Source organism: Protomyctophum parallelum (assembly GCF_964188405.1).
Source record: "Protomyctophum parallelum genome assembly, chromosome: 3".
NCBI lineage: Eukaryota > Metazoa > Chordata > Actinopteri > Myctophiformes > Myctophidae > Protomyctophum > Protomyctophum parallelum.
Genome location: NC_139698.1, coordinates 45977285 through 46000805, shown reverse-complemented (window position 1 = coordinate 46000805; position 23521 = coordinate 45977285).

Sequence of the window (23521 nt, the reverse complement as noted above, 5' to 3'; positions counted from 1 at the left end):
CAGAAAGACTTCAGAAGCAGTCCGGACCGCTTGCTGTCAAGAAAAGCCTGGCCTTAATCAGGAGAAACACGCTGTCACTACTGCGTTGCATTAGCCCTTGTAAGGGTCACACCAACTCGTTAACCCTCGTTAGGTCCCTCTGGCTCATTAACCCTCATTAAGGAGCGCCAGACGCGGAGGCACGGTCCAGACACACCGATGACGCGGGCGTCACCCATACTACAGAGCCCGGTTCTGGCTCGTTTGGTCCGGCTGGACTGCCGCTGAGGTCACGCCAGGCTTCGTAATAAACCGCAATGTGATGTGAAAGATGCACTACGTGTGGTTATTTCATCATCACCATTATCACTGCAAGATTGGGGCTGGCACCATGATATGCTGGCCAGAAGGGAGACTGGCGTTGGGCCACTGCACTACATCACAAGATTGATCAGGGGTAGGAACAAGAGCCAAACCGTCTGGTATTGCTAACGTTCGCGCTCTGGACCATTAGACAAACAATTATTGAGTGAAATGCCACATACCAACAGTTTATACATACCTTATACTGTGTATCTGTAACTTTGCAACTCTAACTGCTGTGCTGCGTCTGGGCAACTGAAATTAAATGATCAAATATCTATTATTTTATATTATAATAATGATTAAATCAATTAGTTAAATTAGGAAATTAGTTCAGGCTTAACTGTAATAAAACACTGGTGGGCATGTACTGTATGTGTGTGTGATGTACATGAATGAATGTGTGTGTGTATGTGTTATATATGGTCTTTGTCGGGTGGAAACCTCATGTCCAAAACTGTTACTTTTCAGGATGGAAAAAAGAGCAAAAGAAGCAAATCTACAAGCCTATAGTTTCGAGCTTGCGGATCTCCTTTTTAATGCTTGTGTGTGACTGTATGATCAAGTATAGGCGTTATACTGGCACACACACACACACACACACACACACACACGCACACACACACACACACGTGCACACGTGCACGAATAAGCATGTGGGACGGTCAAAGGGACAGTTAGCTTGCAAGATTTATGAGATCTCCGGCCTACTGTGCAGGGCGTGTGAGTGTGCCCTTTGTGCACTCGCACACTGAAAGTAGCAGATATGCAAGCTCACAACGTGTTGCACCGCAACATGTTGCGAGCTTGCAGATTTGCTAGCTTTGGCGCATGCAAGGACCATGCAGGATTCCTACAACAAACAGGCATATGGAGTTCTTTCTGCAGAGCTGCACCCAGGGAACAACACACCATCAGTCCATTTCACTGTTTACTTTGTGCAGTTCCCAAATCGAACTCATGAATTAGAGATGGATGTGGAAACCAGCAAATGCACTAATAACTATTTTTTTGGTTAAACTCTTGTTAGACAGTCTGACCTTTTTTTCTTTCCAGTACAGGGAAATCCACACTTTAGCTTCCATTCCATTACCCTAAAATGAGAACATACAGTAAGATAAGACCTTTATTGATCCCGCACGGGAAATTCAGGCACCAAAGACATCACAGCTAGCGAGCTAGGTAGATATTACAGGGGAAGAAAATAATTAAATATATATATATATATATATATATATATATATATATTTATATATAAATAAATAAAAATACAATCAAATAAACTAGGCATATACAATATGTACAACACCAAAACAAAATCATGAAGTACGATATACTGTCATCAATGGTTTGGCCTTATTAGTTATAATAATATTGATTTTGGACATTACTTAAGAGTCTATTCCCTTCTATTTTAGTTGAGGTCTTGAATTGTGGTGTTTGTCACAGAGACATTGTAACGTTTTGTTCTGCTGTGCATCTCTGATGTAAAGTTATAGAGATGATCAGAAAGGGGAACTTGAACTTGAAGTCATGCAGTGAAAACAGTGATGAAAAAGTGAGAGAATGGAAGTATATTATCTAACAGGGCGAATGAGTTCCCACCCACAGCCAGTTTGTCTTTTTCCTAGAAACGGCAACGTTGCATGATTAATATTGTAATGAGTTTTACCGTGGTATTTTCCTAACATTATCCCTTCACTCCTCTTGAGGCCAAGTGATGCCAGGGCCACTTCTGCACACTACGCATGCATGTGTGTGCTTGTGTTTTTGTGTGATAAAGAAATGTTTTCTTTCAGTTTGGCATATGCCATCTCTAAAAGTATAGTTACACACATCAATTGGATTTAAAAAAAGGAAAACGAAAGAACATTTAACAACAACTTTATTATACCCTGCTCCTATGCATGTATGCCAGCACTATGTAATTGTGTGTGCGCGTGTGTGCTTGTATGTGTCAGTCTGCATCAGAGCTGGCCTTGGCTTCTGTTAATTGAATTCTTCCAAACACAATTACAGAGCAGAGTAATGAAACAGATGCGTGTGCGCTGGCTGATCAGCGAACAGCATGCAGCTTCATGTGTGAAGTCAACACTGGATCAGCAAACTGACTGTGAACTGGTGGTGTGGCTAATGCTGAGCACACACACTCCACCGCACTTTGGATGGAAAACTATACCTTAAAGATGGAGTGCCACAATTTTGTATTTTTCCAGTTTTCCATGTGTCTATGAGGTGACGGTACTTCATTAGACACCCTGGAGTCGTTTTTATGTGCAATGGTGTATTAACTTTGTATTCATACAACAGCTTCATACAACAGCTTCATACAACAGCTGTGGGTGCATGTGGCTTCAGTTCAGGTGGATCACCACCCATCACCAACCACCAGGCAAACCAGGCATACTTAATGAACTGGTGGGCGTGTCCACATAAAAGCACGATTTTAACAAATACTGTACACTTTTTGGAAAATGTTCTTCCTCCTTATATTATAATAATACCTGATGATCATGTTTTAGGGTGGAAAAGAATCGTGGCACTCCATCTTTAAGCAAGCAGTTCTCAAACGTTCTTGTGTCAGGGACCCCTGGATTTATGTTGTTGGCCGCAGACCCCCATCTGACAAGACTTTGTAGCAAGCAGGGACCGTCTGTGGGGGTAAAAATGGGTGGCTTGGTTCCAGGCTTAAAAATGTTGCTTAAATATTGTCAGAAATCTTTAAGAGAAAAATTAATGGGCTATCCATCTGTGGCACCGCTGAATGGCTGCCTGTGCCCTATTGAAATATTTACAACACTGCTTTTGTCATCAAAGCTGAATTTTCGGCTAACGAGCTAGTGGTGACTACAATATAAAGCCAAGTATGCGTTTCTATCTTTCATAGGTGTGCTCTTCTCACAAGCACATGCCTCCCCAAACCCCCACCCCCTCCCCTATAGCAGCCCCCCCCCCCCCTCTATCTCTTTGCTCTCTCATGTCTTCTGCCAGTAGCCCCACATACGTAAGACGACAGGGCCATTAGTTCTCCCATCATGCAGTGCAGCTGCGAGGTGGCATATGTCAGCGGTGGCCGTGAGAGCCTGGCTGTCAGTGGAAGGCCCTCGCGCCAAAGTGTCCCCAATTAATTTACGCCAATATAAGCGCTGGACCCCTGTCAGTGCCATCTGGACACCCCCCCCCCCCCCCCCCCTCAAGTACTTTACTTGAGTATTTCCAATTCCCAATACTTCCAATTTACTTTACAATTCTACTCCTTTACATCTCAGGCAAATATTGTACTTTTTTGATGGCAGAAGGCAGACTGCTGGGCGAGCGCTGGTGCTTTGGCATGCGGGGTCAAATCATCATATGGAATTAATTATGTACTTGCCGTATATGGAGTGTGTCTTGAGTGTACAGGGTTTGATGAGAACAGATCAACATATGGAATGTCAGAACATGCAGGAAGGACAGGTGGGGAGGGATCAACATATGGAATGTCAAAACAGGTCAACTCCATATATGCATAGATGCATAGATGCATTCATAGATCTAGAAGGGTTTGAGGTTTGAGGTCAGATAGAGTTGCAATTACAAAACTAGCTACTTTGTAGATTTTGATTATTGTGGCATTCTGGCATTCTGCATACTGAGTACATTTTGATGATAATACATTTGTAGGCTACTAGAATTCCGGACTTTTACTAGAAGGGAGAAATACAGTGTTAATTAACTTAAGTATGCAGTATTTCAAAGTTGCCAATCTGCAAGCGCACTAAACACTGTGACGCAGATGTGTTGTTTTGACTATTATTGATATATTTTTAACATTGAAGTCTTGTAAATATGGCGCTTACGGTCTCCAAGGGAAAACAGTACTTTGATTTTACCTTTATAAGTCTATGGAGAACAAATTAATTAATATCAATTAAACTATACAACGGATCTCTTAGCAAAATACAAGCACACAATTCGATTTGACATATGGCTCGAGTGTGTGCAGCAAAAACTGTGGGAGGAGTAGTGTGCCAAAGTATCCTCATTTACAATAACAATAGTCTGGTTGCCAGGGCAACCACACTAATGACACAGATGCTTTCCTGGATTGAAAGGGTTTCCACGCCAATTCTTTTTAAGGCATGCATTTCTGAATTATTAGAACAAGTACTCCAGTAGCCTACTTGTAGGGTAAGTAGCCTAATATTTGACCAGATCTACTAATATGTAGTGGTTGAGTACTTTGTCCACCACTAAATAATACAGTACACTGCACACTTTCCCCAGAACCAATTCCCTTCCTTCAGACCATAATAACACAGTAGCATAATATCTCATCTTTGGTTTATGGTTATGCAGAGAACACCAATCCTCCACTCCAAATGTATTGTAGGGAATCTTTTGTATAATGTATCATAGATGGACTGCATGCCAATGAATAGACCAGCACTGTTGTAATTATTGTTTCACAGGCCAACCTGTGCTAAAATAGAGTCTTGGCTTCAGCTGTCGAGCCTTGTTAATTAACACAGTGGAAGAGAGAATTAAATCAATATATGAGTGGCAGAAACAATTTGAGTCCATGATTGAATATTAAAAGAGACAGAAAAAAGCTGTGGGATCTCCTGTTTAATTGTGTCTGCGTAATTACCCCCAACCCTTCTTATACGAACCCCCCTGTCAGTCAGCTAATAGCAGTAAGCCAAAACAAAAGCTGCGCTAAAAGTGCCTGGGCTCTCGAGGGACTGTTCAAAGAAAATGGAACATTCAGGGGTCTCCGCAGGAGGGACCGCTCGGCCACACACACACACACACACACACACACACACACACACACACACACACACACACACAGCAGGCAGCAGAACTCGCTCACTCAAGAGCAGAAATGCAATTTAGAAAAAGAAGGGGGGAAAAGTCACACAGGACTCATTCAGTCCACATTTTCCTGCCACAGAAGTGGACTCCCAGGATTTCTATAGAGAAAGAAAAAGACACTAGACCCTCTACCAACAACATAATCAGGAGGATACTAATACAAATCAGGTGGAAACCTCATACTGTATATATTATAAAACCGCTGCTTCTCAGGATTCAAATGCTAAAGTAGCAGGAATAGCACATATCCAATCTCTAAATGGTTCAATGCGTTTCGAGCTTGTAGACCTGCTATCTTTGTTACTGTTACTGTTACTGTTTGTGACAATGTTAGTACAGGGCATTAATTTATAAACAAAACAGTTAAAATGTGGACATACGGTAACGAGGTTTCAGCTCGACAGCAAACGAAAAGTCATGTTGAAAAGTTCTTAAACTGTAGTAGATAGGCAGCAACCAGCACTCGAGGTTCTTAAACTGTAGTGGACAGGCAGCAACCAGCACTCCAGGCACTAATTGTAAATAGGAAGCCATCATGACATTATGTAGTCCAATATATTGTCTCTGTTGCTCTTACGGGTTACCAAATCTTCTTGTTGTGGCACGGTTCCCAGTAGTCTGCCCACGTGCATTTCTCCAAATGCCTTGCAGCATTAATGCTCCAACAGGGAGGGGAGTTGGGACGGGCTAACACATTGAAACCGGGAAACATCTGTGTCATTTTGTATTGCAACAAACTCTTAAGCCCCAACCACACCGGAGGGTCGCCATGCAACTCCTTGCAACATGCAACGACTTGCAACCATTATTCCCAATGGCAGCCCAAGAAGTTTCATTGGTGTGGTTTGATTTGTTGCAAGGAGTTGTGAGTAGTTGCAGCTGGTGTGGGTTGGGCCTTAGGATTCAGAACAGGATTGATAGCACAAGCTTGTACATCTGCTATTTTTAACATTTGTGAAAAATCTTGAAAGGGTTTAAAATATATATTTTTAATCATTTTGAAAATGTTGGAATAATCTTAGTTTTTTTTTAACACAAATCTTCTCTTCTGGGGGATCTGGCACAAAACCTTTTCAAATGGAGAGGGTCTGCGGCCAAATACAATTTTGAGTGCTTGGCATGAAAAAGTTTGAGAACTACTCATTTAGAACACATTTGTAGTATCGGCCTCAGGTCTTAATGGGTTAAATTGGACGAAGACGGTGAATTATTGAGACAGTGATGTGTGTGTGATTGTAAGCTGATGCTGCTGGAGCAGGACGGCTCCCCGCGGCTGGCTCACTGAAACGCTTCGGCGGCACATATCGGCCTATCAACAGCCCTTGATCAAGACGTTGCTTAAAGAGTGCTCCCACTCCGCCAAACAAGTAAAGCTATGCAGGTTCGCGTTCGTTTGAGGACAGTGTGAAATTTCTCCGATAACTCTGTGTGGTGTGAGTGCGTGCGTGCATGAGTGCGTGCATGCGTTCGTGTTCTCAATGCGCTCATTCTCGTTCGCCTCCACTCTGACTAAAGTCTTCTGTAGATCCACAGAAGAGCTTCGAGTTTGATTGAATTTAGAGAGCAATTTGTTCGGAAAGGAGAGACAGACTAATCCAGTCCCTACAGACCGTCGCGAGCGACTGTTTGTTTCCTATTAATTAACCTGCTATAGTGTCTGTGAGTAGAGTACACATGCGTGTGTTAGTGTGTGTGTGTGTGTGTGTGTGTGTGTGTGTGTGTGTGGGAGTGATGATCGTATAAATGTGCATTCATGAGTGTGTGTTTGTAAAAATAGCCGCTTACAACCTACAGCAAATCAGATCTGCTATTTTGAAATATTTTTTTCACAATATGTTTCATAAGGAAAATAATAACTACATTTGGAACACAGGTTATTTTTGAACGGTGCCTCCACTCCATTATGGAGCTATGTGTGTCCGTATGTCTGTCCCTGTACTGGGTCTGTATTTATGTCCAAGCATGGAAAGCTGCACCACCTAAAGTGGCAGTACAGTAGAGACCACAGTGCACTACAATACAGTATACAGACCACAGTACAGTAACTATAACAATAAATGTATAGTTGCACCGCTAACTTCACACAGGTGTGATTCTTTTCAATGTCCTGAAAAGTAACTGTTTTGGAGATACTGTACGTCTCCACCTGACAGCGTCAATTTTCTAATGAACTTTACTCCCCTCCAAAATGCAACCATTTAGCAAATTAGCACTGTTTTTTTGGGGGGGGTTTTTACATTCATTTTCCAACTTCCAAAGAAGTCAGCGTCAAAGCACTCATGCAGATGGAGAGGAAGTCCTCGGAGCCCTCGGCTCATTTATGTTTTTTAAGTGACATGTCACCAGTGGCCACAGCACCCTCTGGGACCCGTTATTTGTTCGTATAGCTTAGATGTCTGGAGCAGCCATCTGTGAACGCCCTCTCTTCATATGCATATATATATATATATATATATATATATATGGTCTCCTGTACAGAAATGTGTTGCACTTTGTTTGCCCCCAAAAGAACATTAAAGGGTAGAACGGACGGACCGTTTGTTGTCTTTGTTTTGGTGTACAAGGACCACATGTTTGACAAAAAGGATCAAAGCCAAGTCTTTTTGGTTTTTTGTTTGAAAGGGCAGAGAGATCGAGAGAGAGAGAGAGAGAGAGAGAGAGAGAGAGAGACACTACATGTTCATTAAAGCTGCTATAAGCAATAATATGTCAACATTTTAATGACATAATCATATTTAATGATTTATTTTTTGGTATTCAGACAGCCAGCAATGAGTAAAACGCTCCCAAAAAAATGTAGTCTCTGTGACAAATCTATAGGGGCCTGCATCTGCATTCAAAGATGTTCCTAGAAGCTTTGTCATTGGTTGGAAAAAAAACCGGTCGAAATGACTGTATAACCAGAGGCCTGCTCTCTTCACTACCCCGACTATGAGCACTCGTCCTTCTCAGTCACCAAAAAGATGTGATCTACAAACCACCACGTGTGGCCCTTAACTAAATGATATATTGACTGTTGTTAAGTAATAGTAATTTCGTCATTAATTAATTAATAGATAAATGAATGGTGAATTAATGCATGAGTTAATCATTAACTCAGGATTTGAACTGCGGGTTGACCAGTGACACAGTTTATGTGAGACTGCACAGCATTTTGACACCTTGTCCCCCGTCCCGCATATTGACATGATGATGTCCCACATTTTGGTCACTCATTTTCACACGTCCAACCACTGCTAGACAGATGGCTTTCTAAAATATGGCCTTTACTCCATGGCTGTGATGAGAGCATGGATGGCTGCCATTAAGCCACAAATGCACAAGCTCTGCAGATGTCGACGGAATATGATAGGCTATGATTCAGGATATGGCCAATTCCAGAATTGGACGACATTTGCTTTTCACCCAATGCAATTGAAAAATATTAAACTTGCACTTTTTATGTACATTGTACTTGACTCTGACATACAGAGTGAGTATACAAAAACGGTACCATATTATTATGAGCATTAGTTACTGCGTGGGGGTGGAGAAATGACAGAGTTACCGTGTTGCAGCTTTCCGTGCTCTGACAGACACAGGGAAACATACATGTGTATGCCTAATGGAGCGGAGGCACCTAGCATCCCTAATACTGGGGGAGCATTTGCAGAGGTTTGGTGTAGAGGGAAAACAATACAGAGCCCAAAGGTCAAGTTTAGAAAACGAAGGCCTCTTTTACACTCATCTCAGATAAAACGTCAAAGTCCCATTGCGTTCTCATTTTGTATTGAGGCTTTACATGAGAACGCACACTTTATGAAAATGCTATAACGTCGCTAGGTGGCGGTAACGGGCTGCCAAATAGACCAGTCACCCACGTACAAGAAGAAGAACCCCTTCACGCAACCCAGAGCATGCAGGCAGAGCGCGCCACGGGATGGTTATATATTTTATAATACATTAGGCTACATAAACGCTGCTGGCACGGCTGCCACCTATCACAAGGCTTTTTATTTACATCATGGTTTTACATTCACCATCGCTGATGAGCAGCGCTTTGTAGGCGAGGAGGGAGGCTTGTTCAGGAACTCCATTATATCATATCTACTGTATCTATGTATGGCTCTGCATTAATGTTTATTTTGCTGTTTTCTATGAACACCATTCTCGTGTAAAGACCACCTAAGTATTGAGTATTTGAGTGGTTAAATGTATACATGAACATGAATCCAACTTATTAATAGACAAGATAATGTGTAAACAAACAAACAAATATGACACAGATGATAGTGCTGTCAAACAACTTAAACAAGTCTGCAACACAATGTTATACAATACATTATGTAGTGGGGCTACCTATAGTATACTGTAACTACCTGTTTCATCTCTCTCTCTCTCTCTCTCTCTCTCTCTCTCTCTCTCTCTCATGCTGTCCTTGGCCTGAAAACCATTGAAGAAACCTGTGCTACAGTGTGGGTAAGTTAAGCACTGCATACGTCAGCCTGCATGCAAGGTTGAAACCTGAGGTTACACGTAACGTAGCAGACGAGGAAGAACAGCACATGTCAGCGCTGTATATTGCATACAGTGCTGTTGGGCAGAAACCTCTTATCTCCATTATTTTGACTTTTTGTGTTTTGTGTTTTGTGTGTGTGTGTGTGTGTGTGTGTGTGTGTGTGTGTGTGTGTGTGTGTGTGTGTGTGTGTGTGTGTGTTCATGCAGTACATTCATTAACCTACTTGATCACACTACAGCGCCACACAAAACCTTCTATCAGATCCACAAGCTCGCGCCGCGTTTGGAGCTTGTGCATCTGCTAATTTTGCCCTTTTTTCGAATTTGAAACCTGAACAATTTCAGATATGAGGTTTCCATCCGACTGAGAGGAAATGCAATAGCCAGTACAAAAGAGTTGAGACGGACCTGGTAAAGTCTGTGTCCAGGGCTTTACGTCTGAGAAATCAACACCTGCAGCCAGGCATTGTTCATACTTGACCTTGGACTCACAGATTAGCATGGGCGGAGAGTGTGAGGGAGGTAAAGAGAGAGAGAAGTACTGACGGAGGTGAGATGATGTACTGTAAGGAGGTGCGATCTTGACCTTCTCACTTTTTTCCCCGGCTGTTTCTGACTAAACACATTCAGTGTGACTTCAATGGTACAGCGGCGATTGCACTGCATATTCATGAGCTACAAGACAGTTATTCTGCATGCCTGCGTGAACATGGAGGGTGTCTGCCTAAAGATACGATACAGCAATAGAGGAGTGATAGGAAGAGAGAGAGGGTGTTTGTGTGTGTGTGTGTGTGTGTGTGTGTGTGTGTGTGTGTGTGTGTGTGTGTGTGTGTGTGTGTGTGTGTGTGTGTGTGCGCGCGCGCGCGCGCGCGCGCGCGCATGTGTGGGGGAGACAGAGAAGAGAACATATTTCATAAATTTGTTCAGAGATATTCACTTAGAAATTATTTTTATAAATCATTTGCCAAAGGCTTTTCTGCCTTTTCTATACAGTATGTGAACACATGTAGAGGTAGAAAGTGTAATTGACAGAAATGTGCTGTGCAGTGTGCACACCCACGTTTTAAATTGTGTATGCCATAAAGAGCAAAGACTCCAAAATAGCACTGCACAGGGCACATGACGAATAAGTCATAGGGAACATGTAATGTACTGTAATACGACATCCACAAACAACAAATGTCTGAAAATTATCTATCACATACGTATTGACATACATTGACAAATGTGTCAATGTTAGGGTTAGCTCTGGCTGAAACGGTGTGAGCAATTTCTACGTCATTCCCTGACGGTGACGCAACACTGACACGTCCAGTGGAGCCCCGGCGTAACACAGGACGGTGTGACTGTGAACACAAACTTGACGTGATGAATAAATGCAACAAATGTCACTTTTCTTGCCCGTCTATTTATCGGTCTTCGGCTGTTTATGGCAAAGAGACAGTTGCAACCCCTGAGACTCCACAGCTTGCCTTTCTCATCCCCTCTTCCTGTTATGTGTTCGCTGAGGTTACTTATCGTGGCAGGCTCTGCCTAAAGCCAGCGAGCTCTTTCCAGACAAGGTGACCTTATCTGTGTTCCTTCACCGCTCTTCTCCTCTTTCTCCCTCCCAGCCAAGCTGCCCCCCTCCCAGCCAAGACCCCTCCTCCCTTCTTTCTATTCGCCCCAAAAGCCCTGCCAACCACTCAGTAGAAGAGCTTTTTACATCTAACACACCTGCCACCCTTCACAGGCCCAAAACAACAGCAGCAGCAGCAGTCGTACAGGCAGAGGCAACGTCTCCAGCAACTCTGTCAAACTGCTACCTGCCTGGCATACAGCCCTGCACACTCACAACATACGCACGCACGCATACATGCATGCACGCACGCACAGACACACATACTTTCCTAGACAGTGTGTGTGTTCTATTTGTGTGTATGCATAAGTGCCTGCGTGTGTAGTGTGTCTCTGTGTGCAAGTTTCTGTGTGTAAAGATGTGTGTGTGCAACTGTGCATTGATGAGGGTAGGGATGACAGCTCCATTTGGTTAGATATTATAAATTCAGCACCCACTCCAAAGACAGATGGTGGAAGAGAGAGAGAGGGGGGGGGGGTATGCTTGCAGTAATTACAACAGAGAATCAGCACCTCAGTCATTCGGCACCGTCAGTGAATCTCCCATAAATCCTCATGGGCACCGCTTTGATGACATGAAAATCTGACCATGTCACCCCAGACTACCATGTGATGTGTACCATCTTGAGATCACTCACATGACATTAATATGCCCAAGTGAAGCTAATAAATCAATGGACAGTTGCCACAAACTCTCTCTGTGTAATTGACTACGTGGCAACACAAGAGACGACGGTGCTCAGCCCATTAATCAGGTCAGGACCAACAGCATCATCAAATATGCGAGGGGGTTCTCAGAATGTCAGTGATGTACATCAATTCCCTGAGCCCCTGCTATTGTTTTACAGGGATTATATTGTATGGCCCCTTTCCCACCAGGCAACTTTAACAGACCCTCTAACTTCGTGCCAAGCGCTACAACATGCAGAAAACCTGCTGAGGTCGCGTCTCAAATCGCCATTAAAATACACTGGGAAGCTCAAGGTGAGAATGCTCTTGATTGTCCATGTAAGAGGAGTAATTAGGTGCCACACATGCTGTTTTATCAGCGCACCTAGGCCTCATGAAGCTGCATGCGTTGCCATCGGAATACCAATGGCCCTAGTGGCACCCAAATGAATACCCAAAGAGCGGCTTCAGAGGACACAGGGGCTGGTTTTGGAATGTCAAACTTCCAAACAGCTTTGAACTTTGTGTGCTGCCATAGGGCTGACGAGCCAGACCACAGCTTGGCTTTATTTCAACTTTAAGTGAAGTGCCCTGCATACAATAAAACCACAAGCCTTTCTCTCTCTTGTCTTATAGGAAGGATCGATATAGATGGAGGGGAGACAACAATTAAATGGCTGTATTATCTTGTATCATATTGACTAACAGCAGATTAGTTGATTAATATTCTGCAACAAGATAAAGTGTTGGGCAAGCTGTATCTAAGCTATAAGCTACTGTACTTTTGTTACTTACACTGTGTGTGGTGTCGGATCACTTCCGGATCTACCGCATGCTGATGAGAAAGGAATATACCTGTGACGTTTACAGCGTTGGCTATAGGCTGTGGAATAGACCTTGTTTTGACCAGAAATGCCGTCTGGGACAATAATAATAATAATAATAAACTTTATTTGTATAGCACCTTTCATACATAAATGCAGCTCAAAGTGCTTCACAGGGCAGGACACAAAAATAAAATACAATAAAACACAAGTAGTTAAAATGATAGAACAAAATAGGCAGAGAACAAAATTGAATATAAGAACATAAAATAAATAAAAACAAATAAAAACACCACATGCAGCAAATCAGTCAGGGCAGGGTAGGAACGTGCATAGTAAAACGCAACTAAAAGCAAGGGTGAAGAGGTGAGACAAGGAATTGATAAAGGCATTAATAATTAATAAAGGCAATCGAAAGAAACAGAGTGAAATTCAAGATGGTGCGCTCCATTCACCTAGCAACCCTGTGCTAATATAATTGAATCAGGACTCGATCGATATCCGATCCATAAGCACTGCCAGTAAGACACGCAGGGCGACACGCATCCACCTAGGTGACAGTAGACTCTGCTGGGCGAGTGCTGGCGCTTTGGCATGGGGGGTCAGATCAACATATGGAATTAATTCTGTACTGGCCATATATGGAGCGTGTCTTGGGGATGGCCATCCCTGATGATGTCACGTGATGTCACAAGGATATGGTCAAACTTATGACGGGTCATGACTAACTAATGGGAAATTAACGTTTTCATAGTAAATGCGACCTCCGGTCGCAATAAAAGACCAATTGCTGTACATCTACGGCAATGTCGGGGAGCGTGATACTATTTATTAATTGCCAGCCTTATATAATAATAATAATAATAATACACAAGAATGACGAGTCATAACTGCCAGGTGCAGAAAGCTCTCGTTCATGAACATCTACAGTGTAATCAGTTTGCGTGCCACAGCCTCTGCCTCAGCTCACAGCTTCACGTTACGGCATTCAGAGTATGGGTTTTATGCGGTTGAGACTATGGGTTTTAGGGGTATGTCTCCCATTGGCATAGAGGCAGTCTAGAGACAAGGCAACAATCACGAAAAAGTGTCTACTACGGTCGCTACTAGAGGTAGCAGTGACTGTAGGCCAGAATGCTTTTCAAGCACCTGGCAAAAAAACATAAAAAGTTGAAATATGAAGATCCACGGTTTCTGCCCGACAGCGATGGTATTATACAGTCCCTTTCCTTTTGAGTGAGGGTGTTAATGTACTTATATGATGTATGATATTGTATACTTGGAGCTATCGACAAGCTTGTACAACGATAAAGATGTGGATTTTACTCTGTACTTTTTAGATTAATCACCTATCGAGGGTTTGGCTTGGATCCCAGGTAAGGAAGGATGGTGGTTCTTACATAAGTGAGATGGCTGTATTTTTTATGATTTAGTTGCTTGCCTTTTCATTTTGTTAACATTATTGACTCATGGAAATTGATTTATATTGCATTTGATTGCACTTCTTTTTTAGTTAAAGGAGTAGTTCACCCAAAGAAAATGTTTATTTTCCATCAATTACACACCCCATGAAACATTGTGGACATTGTTTAGTTTTTGTCGCATTCCTAAGACAATAATTTGATGACCAGCGGAGTCTCCGGTAGGAGATTCTTATAATAAGAATGATGGTTAATTAAGCATTTAGTAATGTACAGAAAGAGACTGCTTTGCATAATGTCACAGTCGGGCAACAATCTCCATAGTTAATCTTTAAAAATGTTTCTCATGAATGAATGTCCTGGCCAATTTTACACTTCTCCGTGTGACAGTGTTGTAACTATTGAAAATAGCCAATCTACGAACTCACAACTTGTGAAGAGCTTGTTGACATGTTTGTCAATTTCTCGCCAACATGTCCAATGACACTGGTGTCTGTCTGTTGGTTTTATAAATATTCAACCAATGAAAAGTATTAACAAGAGCTTTTGCCTAAAAATAACACTGGAAATTTTTTCATTTCCTGAAACGTAACAGTTTTGGTCGGACATTGATTTCCTCCCGACAGCAACAAGGCTTGGACCCCCCACACACCACATACTGTACACGTCTCTATTACAGCTGTCTCTCTATAGGCAGTAACCCCTGGTGTGTACTGTATACTGTCACACTGCCATAAATCAAGTTCAACAGTACGTCCCCATTATCTGTTCATGTGAATGAGGACAGCCACGGCATGCACATCAAAAGGCACTTATAGTGGCTGGATGGGGGAGGTTCCAGCTAAATGATCCATTTGAACACTCTCAGAGTTAAATTGACAACCGAGTATTAATTTTTTTACACTGTAGATTGGGGTCCCAGAGATACACAAAGTGTAAATGGGGGTCCGTCGCCTAATTCATATCAAGCTGGGGGGTCTTGATTCATGTATTGCTTCATTGTCCTTTCCTCTAAGCCAGAGCCTCCAGTCTCACCATTGTCAGTAGCGCCATTGTTATTGCTGTGCCTTTCCATGTGCACGTCTTCACGGTTTCAGCGCTCAGGGTTGAAGAAATGGGTCAAGCCTATTTTCCGTGTGTCAAATTGAAGTGAAAGTTGAGACTGAAGCACTACAGCCAGGCCTGAGTACAATAGCTACGCTTATTTAGGTCACAACCCTGATTACAGGCAGCACTGTGTTTGGAATGTCTTTGTTAAAACATTGTTTTTATTACTCAAGTCGCTTTGATGACTGGTCCACATCCACAAACACTTTCACACATTGTGAAGTTGTAAATCGTCCGTTTTCATCGCACGATACCGTCATAAGACAAAAGTATAAAATGCACGGGTTGTAAGTGTTAACCACTCCAATAGTGTAATGAATTTACACTATTGAATGAATGAATTTCATACTTCCAAACATTTATCAAAAGTAAATCCACCAAAGAAATATAAAATAACAACATAGTCCATTTTGAACAGTACATAGTTGTTCTGCAGTGGGTCTTGCTTGCAGGCTGCTGTTGTGTTTTTGTTGTTTTCCTTCAGTGGGACAGTGCAGTTCTAACACATACGGTCTAATCAGGTGTGGAGTGATAATGTGATTAGGCCCAGTGCGGTCATGCTCGTTTGAAAGCACAAGTAGTTATTTCAACCAATCAGATTGCTTTGTCGGAACTGTATACTTTGTCCACCATTGATAAAAACAGACAAGAACTTCCACACATTAATAGACAAATACATGCTGCACTGACAAGCCCTGGTCAGGGCCAAACGACCAACTCAGGCAGCATCAACCCGCCTCATTGGCCATCCTAGTGCCGCATCATTGGTCCCCAGCCAAGCAGGTGTTGTCTTGGCCTATAGGGGCTCACTTCATGGTCGAGCAGCGCCAATCCATCTGCTGCAAATTGACAAGCCATCAGCGCTGGGGCGGGCCCCGGCATAAATCCCCATTAGTTTGCAATGCAACCTGTCTGACTCATTTATCGACTCTCTGTTGTGTGCTCTGGCTCCAAAAACAATAATCAATATAATTTGTCGCTATGCGAACTAATGCAATATCAGCTGTGGATACTTTAATGTACAAATCAGTGCCACCTACAATTAAGAAGTCTAAAGGCTCTATATTATACCAAGGCTCCCTGTGTCAATACCAGTTGGAGAGCATGCTCGAACGAGCCGCAATGTGCCAAAGCTGCAAGCTAATTTTCTTCAGCCACCCTCATTAGAATTGGAAAATATCCATGCCATGGCCAAACCAGTAAAACAAACACACTCACTTATTGGTGTTCAATAATGACGATTAACAAATCTTTGCTGACACCCAGGCTCTCCTGCATTGTGAGTTTATCTTTCATTTTAGGGATGAAGATGCATGATGCATGCACAGAGTTTTATGATATGTTGGCATTGGGACAGATTTAGTTTGGTTTCCAGTTAAGTGGAGGGGATTTTATCTTCTTCCTATATTTACTCATATTTAAATGTATGTACAGGATACTCACATACAGTACATGCACACGCACGGTATGCACACACGCACGCACGCACGCACGCACGCACGCACGTATTGTATTGTACACATAAATGAAAAGAACTGTGAAGTTTCCCTCATGCAAACTGTTAATAAATATTTCAATCAATTTCAATGGTAAGCCTTTAAGTGGGAGGAAGAGAGACATTGTTGTTTTTGAAGCTTTCTAGTTTGTTAGTGGGGCGAATGGTGTAGAATGTCAAATCCTGACATTCAAAGGTCATTTGATTATGTTGGCAGTTGATTTGAGATTGACACGTGGTCTCATGTTTGGACGGTCAAAAGACTCAATATGTCAGATGATTTGGAAGAGCCAGAATATCAGTCTAACATCTGACCTCTACGATGACATTAACAGCTCCCCGTTGCCCTCATCTCAGGAAACGGATGCGCTGAGAGGGCTTTCAGACTGAATAATGGAGTGAAACAAAATGAAATTTCAGTCTGAAAGTTAGGCTAGAGTTTGGATATCGTAGCACATGCAAAGGATTATAGGCCTACTATCCTTCCCAGTCCCCCTCCCTGCTGAGTGGACAACATGTAGGAGTGGATACATGGACAGGGAACGGCCTCCGCTGCCGTCTTCTCACGACCAGCTGTGGTCGCTGGATCGTCCGGCCACGCCAGAAGCACCATTATGTTGGGGTTTTGGCTACTTTTTTAGATATCCAACATTAGTTAATTTTATTTTTAATTAATAAAATAAAATAGCCTACAGATGCCATCTTGAATAATACTAACATTTTATAAGCAATCAAAAACTCTGAAAAAAACAACATTTCTTCTATGTGCGTCCTGTCTGTTACTGGGATATGGCTGATTATGTTATTTTGATGATGACCTTGATGGAGACTTTGACTTGGATTCATTTTTTTCCCAAAAGCTACTACTACTGTACTTCCCAAGTTTCATCACACAAAAAAATCTAATTAATGCTTAACGCTGTGCAATGCTTGTTTTGTGTGAGAGAGGCAAAAATAACCACTACTGTATTCTACATTAGAGCCAGTCAAAGAAATTGTGGTATTAAGAATACTGTCAGAAAAAGAGCGATAGAGATACAGAGAATGTGTGAGAGAGAATAATGGGTAAGGTCCCAGAGCCGTGTGCGTGTTGGACGTCTCCTGAGCGGCTTTCCCTGACAGATTTGCCTCCCCTGCTTAAAATACTATTCTTAGGCCTGCACCTGGGAATACAGGCCTACCCCCAGTCCCCTGTCCCCCCCATGGAGAACTATTGCCTTCTAAATGAGATGCCACAGAAAACTACCTTTGTGGAGCTGAAACAGAAAGTAGACGACTGGCATCTCCTGGAAGTGGATGGGGAGGGGGATGGGCAAGTAATGGGCGAGAACGAGAGATATAATGCATCATAAGTTAAGAGCCACAGTAGAAAAGATGAGTGTCGTGTATTTGTGCCGTCGTATGCATGTGAGGCGTGTGCTCACTAGACGCAAGAAGAAAAATTGCCGGCATCACACTGTAGATGATTCAAGGTGCGGATGTATGAAAATTAATGTCTGTTGGAAATGCAATGCCCATTGAATAATAAAACATAAAGACAAATGTAAGGATGCTTAATAAATAAAACTAAACTAAAACTAAATTAAATATTGCATAGATGTAACCTTCTGACATCATCTGTTACATCAGAATTTAATTTGCAGCCACTAATGTGAGTGTTGCTTTATGAAAGTGAGGATTTAAATATGGTTTCCACGTTTGTTGCTAGTAACTGAGACTAGTAACCACATTTCTAAAATGTAGATCAAACTGTGTTGCAGTTACAGAACCTCTTTAAAACCAGACGTTTTGTTTGTCCTATGAAGACTGCCTCGGGTACAGAAAATAAGGACAAAGTGTGGGTATATTTAAGAAAGGTCATGCATGAAGGAGTGTGTTTCTGTGGGTTGGCTGATTTAATCAGGCCGCACGCTAAATATTTACATACATCTGAAACCAGATTAGGATCCAGCGAGACCGCTGACACCCTGGACAGTGTCGGCACTTGGCTAGGAGACGAGACGCAATCGCCACAGCATTCCTAATGAGGTACAGGTACACGTTAAGGGCAGTGGTGCATTTACTGAAGTACGTTTTTGAGGTATTAGTATTTTACTTGAATATTTGCAATTTCCATAGCATGAAGCATAGCGTTAGTTCAAAGGGCACGGGAGTGCCAAAAGCTCAGCTGTAATCAGCTGTCAGTCTGCTGATTGCTGAAGATAATGTTCTGATGCAATTACAGAATAATAGCTATCATCACCAGGGGCGGCGGTGGCTCAGGGGTAGAGTGCCTGGATGGTAACCGTAAGGTTGCCAGTTCGAACCCAGGCTCCCCCAGAGTTACTGTCGAAGTGTCCTTGAGCAAGACTCTGAACCCCTAATTGCTCCCGATGTGCTAGTTGGTGCCTTGCATGGTTTCGGCTGCCATCTGTGTATGAATGTGTGTGTGAATGGGTGAATGTAATGCACAATCTCTGTAAAGCGCCTTGGATAAAGGCGCTATATAAATGCACCATTTACCATTTAGGTTAACAGATTAAATAAGTGAGTGATCACTCGTCGGGGAATAGTTCCACATAAACAGCTTTATTGCCTTGATTAACATTATAAGAAGTTACGGTCTCTGCCGATGTTCACAGTTACCTTTGGAGAGTCAATGCGTCATAATTCTAGCTCCGTATCATGATTATCCGGCTGAAAATAGTCCCATGGTTTGTTAGCCTGCCGACACATAAAACTATAAGTCTCAGTCGCTACCTATTCTTTGCCATCCCCGATAACTATTCTGGGTCAAGGGAGGTCAACCTCCCAAAATAGCCAATCAGTGGTTGCTAATGACTCCAACTCCTAAAAACACATTGTATCCTGCAGCCATGAAGTGATGGAGGCCAAACCAGCAGTATTCTCTGATGAACGATCAGAGTAAATGAGATTACATGGGTTTGTTTAGTAGAAGAAAATGTTCAACGATTCATATGTTATCACTGCATTAAATTCATGTTATCAACCGTTATCAAGACATTGGAATATTATGGCCAATATGGCCATACTGATGTTGTTTTCAGCAATGGCGCTCGACTGTTCACTTGGAGTGCGCGCAGGGCGGTGCAGACATGTCGGGGGCATGGCAAGTATACTATTCTGTGCCTATCGGTACACAACTCAAACGGCGCTAAGTCGGCTCTGGTGGCCATCGCAACGCTTAGCTCAAGGCCACCAGAGATGGCATGCCTCTGCCCTGCTCACGGTCACGGTCACAAAAAGCAAGCACTCCCTAACGTGTCAGTAGTTTCACTTCCGCGTTTCCTAGTATGTGTGATTATCACTATATGGCTCTATTCCAAGCTTCTGATCACGAGCATATTCTTGATTTTAGGCTGATGAAATGTTACCCTCCTCAGGTATACCAAATATAGCAATAATATGTGAGGAAGGTTCAATTTATTGTGTCTACTATTTCTGAGATTGTTTGCTACGACAGTCCCTCTGGGAGTGATTGTGGATTGTGGAACTATAGGCCCTCTCCATCGTCAAAGTTGCCCATCCCTGCTCTATGTACTACTTTGAATTGTACGAGTTGGAATTTTGCACAAGATGAGCATGATTTTGATTCTTTAAAGCGCATTAGATCACCAACCATCAGATATATTGAAGCCAAGTTCTGTTTCCCTCAGCATCAGGAGTTAGGAACTCATACAAATATAAAATATGTCGTTTTGTAAGTTTTGTTACAGGCAGAACTTTATCAATGCCGAAGGGGGTGGAGCAACAGGAAACGTGGGTGTTTATGATTGGAGAATGCGCTATATTCTAAAGTATCTGAAAAGGTCAGATTGTTGTTGAAAGTAGCTAGAAAACGAGCAAAATTGGGAAAAGTACCGTTATCATAGCACTGTCTGTCTATTCCAGGCAGAAAATCTGGCATCTACTGTATCTTAGCAGGTGTAAACAGCTCACTGTTACAGGTGTTATAGGTGTTAATGGGTAGTGTGTTCCAACCCAGGTGCTGTTTCATCTACTGCCAGATCCTCAAGGTGGTTATGACGATCAAATTGCTTTCTAGTACATTTTAATTTCAGAGTAACAGAGTATTTCTATATTGCAGTACTGATAATTTTACTTAAGTAAAAAGTGTGAGTATTGTTTCACCGCCGGTTAAAGGGATGCATCCTCTGTGGACCCATAATCCCTTCCACTCCACACCCAGGTCATGTTTTCATCTAATGGACTTTTATTGGCACAATGAATGTAGAGGTCAAATAAAATCGAGGCACCAGTCAGTGCATTAAATTCACTCAGCTGCAGTTCATTTGAAACAAACATAAGGACAATAATGTTTTAACTCCACTCCTCGTGTCAAGGTCGCTCGTGGTAGTTGGTAGTGCTGTCGTCTCACAGCTAGAAGGTCCTGGGTTTGATTCCTGCTCGGGACGCTGTGGGTGCTGGCGGCGTGTTTCCTCCTCTGCGTCATCAGTGCCCATACCCGAAGGCAGGGTTGGCGAAAGGGCCTTTCTGTGTGGAGTTTGCATGTTCTCCCCGTGTCCCCTAGGGTAAGTACCCTCACAAAAAACATGCAGTAATCCTGGTCACTAAACTGCCTCCCCCTGGCCAGCTGGGGCGCCTGATGGAGGGGAAAGGAACTGGTTGGAATAACGTGTTCCTTCCACGCGCTACGTCCAACCAGGGAAACTCCCCCCTGTCAGGTGTAAAGGAGCAACTTGGATACTCAGGCATGAAGGAAGCATGAGTTCAAGTCCGTTGCTCTCCCCTTGTCCCCCATATATGGGGACTAGGTTGGTGGAGGGTGTGTAGAGCCCAGGATCACATTAGATGATTGACACAGGGGTGAAAAATGGGTTACAAAATCGTGGGATAAAAAATATATATTTAAGGTCGCTTGTGGCACTGAGCCACATGGGGCGTGTTTTCCCCCTATCACAAGAGGTTCTACAGTCAGAGGATATCACAACAAAACAAATTAATCCTCTCTGCTGCCATTAGTCATTTGCATTCCATTTAGTTTTATCTGAAGTCCCGTTTTTGTTGCGTTTGACCCAGTGGATGTGGGTCAGACAGTTGGTGGTTGGCAGTTCGGGGACCACTAGTGAGGTGCCAGCGAGGAAGGCAGGAGCCCCCATGCTGTGCCTGTCTGCAGCAACAAGCAGCATAGACCCCCCTCCCCGCCAGCCACAGTGGGAGGGAGCTCCAAGTTGAGGAGGCAGGGAAAGAGAGAGCTCACAGCCATATCTGTTGGTCTGCTCTGCACCCAGCACCACAGATGTGGCCGAAGGAAGGAGAGAGACAGGGAGAAGAAACGGTAACAGGTACGGTCGCCCCTTTTCCATCTCGCCCCACTACTCTACCTAGCTCTGGTCCATAGCCTTACTGCTTCTATGACTGTGCTCTGCAGTAAGGCTATGCTACTTTCGTTTTTAAATCTCACATGGAAATCAGACCAGCTTCTCGTCTTTAGCGTAAATAAAAATAAAGTTTTCACCAAAACAAAGGCGGGTTGTGTCATTAGAAAGCCTACTTTACTTAGTGGGAGCACTCTGAGCCCTGAAAGAATACCAGCACTTTTTGTTATTATTCTTGTTTTTTAACACTCTGAGCCCCCCACCACGCGTATAAACGGTACTTTTTGGCCCAAAAGGGATTTTGTTTCCACCGGGAAAAAAATACTTTTAGTTACTCCACCTCGCCCTCTACTGATATTGCCCAGATAATTGCCTCATAGAGAATATTTTTCCTCCGGTGAAAAAAAATCCCTTTCTGGCCAAAAAGTACCGTTTATACGTGTGGTGGGGGGCTCAGAGTGCTCCCACTAAGGAAAGTAGGCTTTCTAATGACACAACCCGCCTTTGTTTTGGTGAGTAGAAAAAAAGTTATTTTTATTTAGGCTAAAGAGGAGAGGCTGGTCTGATTTAAAAACGAAAGTATAGCATAGCCTTACTGCAGGGCAGAATCATAGAAGCAGTAAGGCTATGGACCAGAGCTATACTCTACCTAGCTGCAAATAACAAACATAATTCATGTTGGTGATTATATAAAAGGTATTATCATATTAATTTATCATTGTTAAGATCACGCTGTATATCCACGGGCATAATAGCATGATGATGCCTTTACTACATGGAAGAAATGTGTTTAATAAAACGAAATTAAATGCTAGAAGGTCCCAAATTAACTTAAGTAAGCAGTCATCGTCTCTGTGTCATGTTGTTCTTTCTAAGTGTGTGTGTGTGTGTGTGTGTGTGTGTGTGTGTGTGTGTGTGTGTGTGTGTGTGTGTGTGTGCATGTGTGTGTGTGTGTGTGTGTGTGTGTGTGTGTGTGTGTGAGCGTGTGCGTGTGTGTGTGTGTACATTCCCTGGCTATTCTTCAATATCTTAATGTTCTTGTCCAAGAACTGACAAGGTCACACTGACACAATCTCAATACTGTGGTCTAAAACGGGTGCGATATTCTTTCATTATTTTTAGTGCCATCATTATCTCCAAGACAAAGGCAAACCTTTATCTCTGCCGCACACATCCGTCTCCAGGGATGCCTTGGTGACCGACGCCGTCGCCGTGCTCTCCAAAAATATACACGTATCAATCATTCAAAGATCAATGTCATCAATATGTCCCCCACATGAACGGCCTGCTTATTTATTTGTCCTTTCCCACGCCCGGCTGTATAGCGCGTTTCAGTTTGGCATGGTTCAGCTC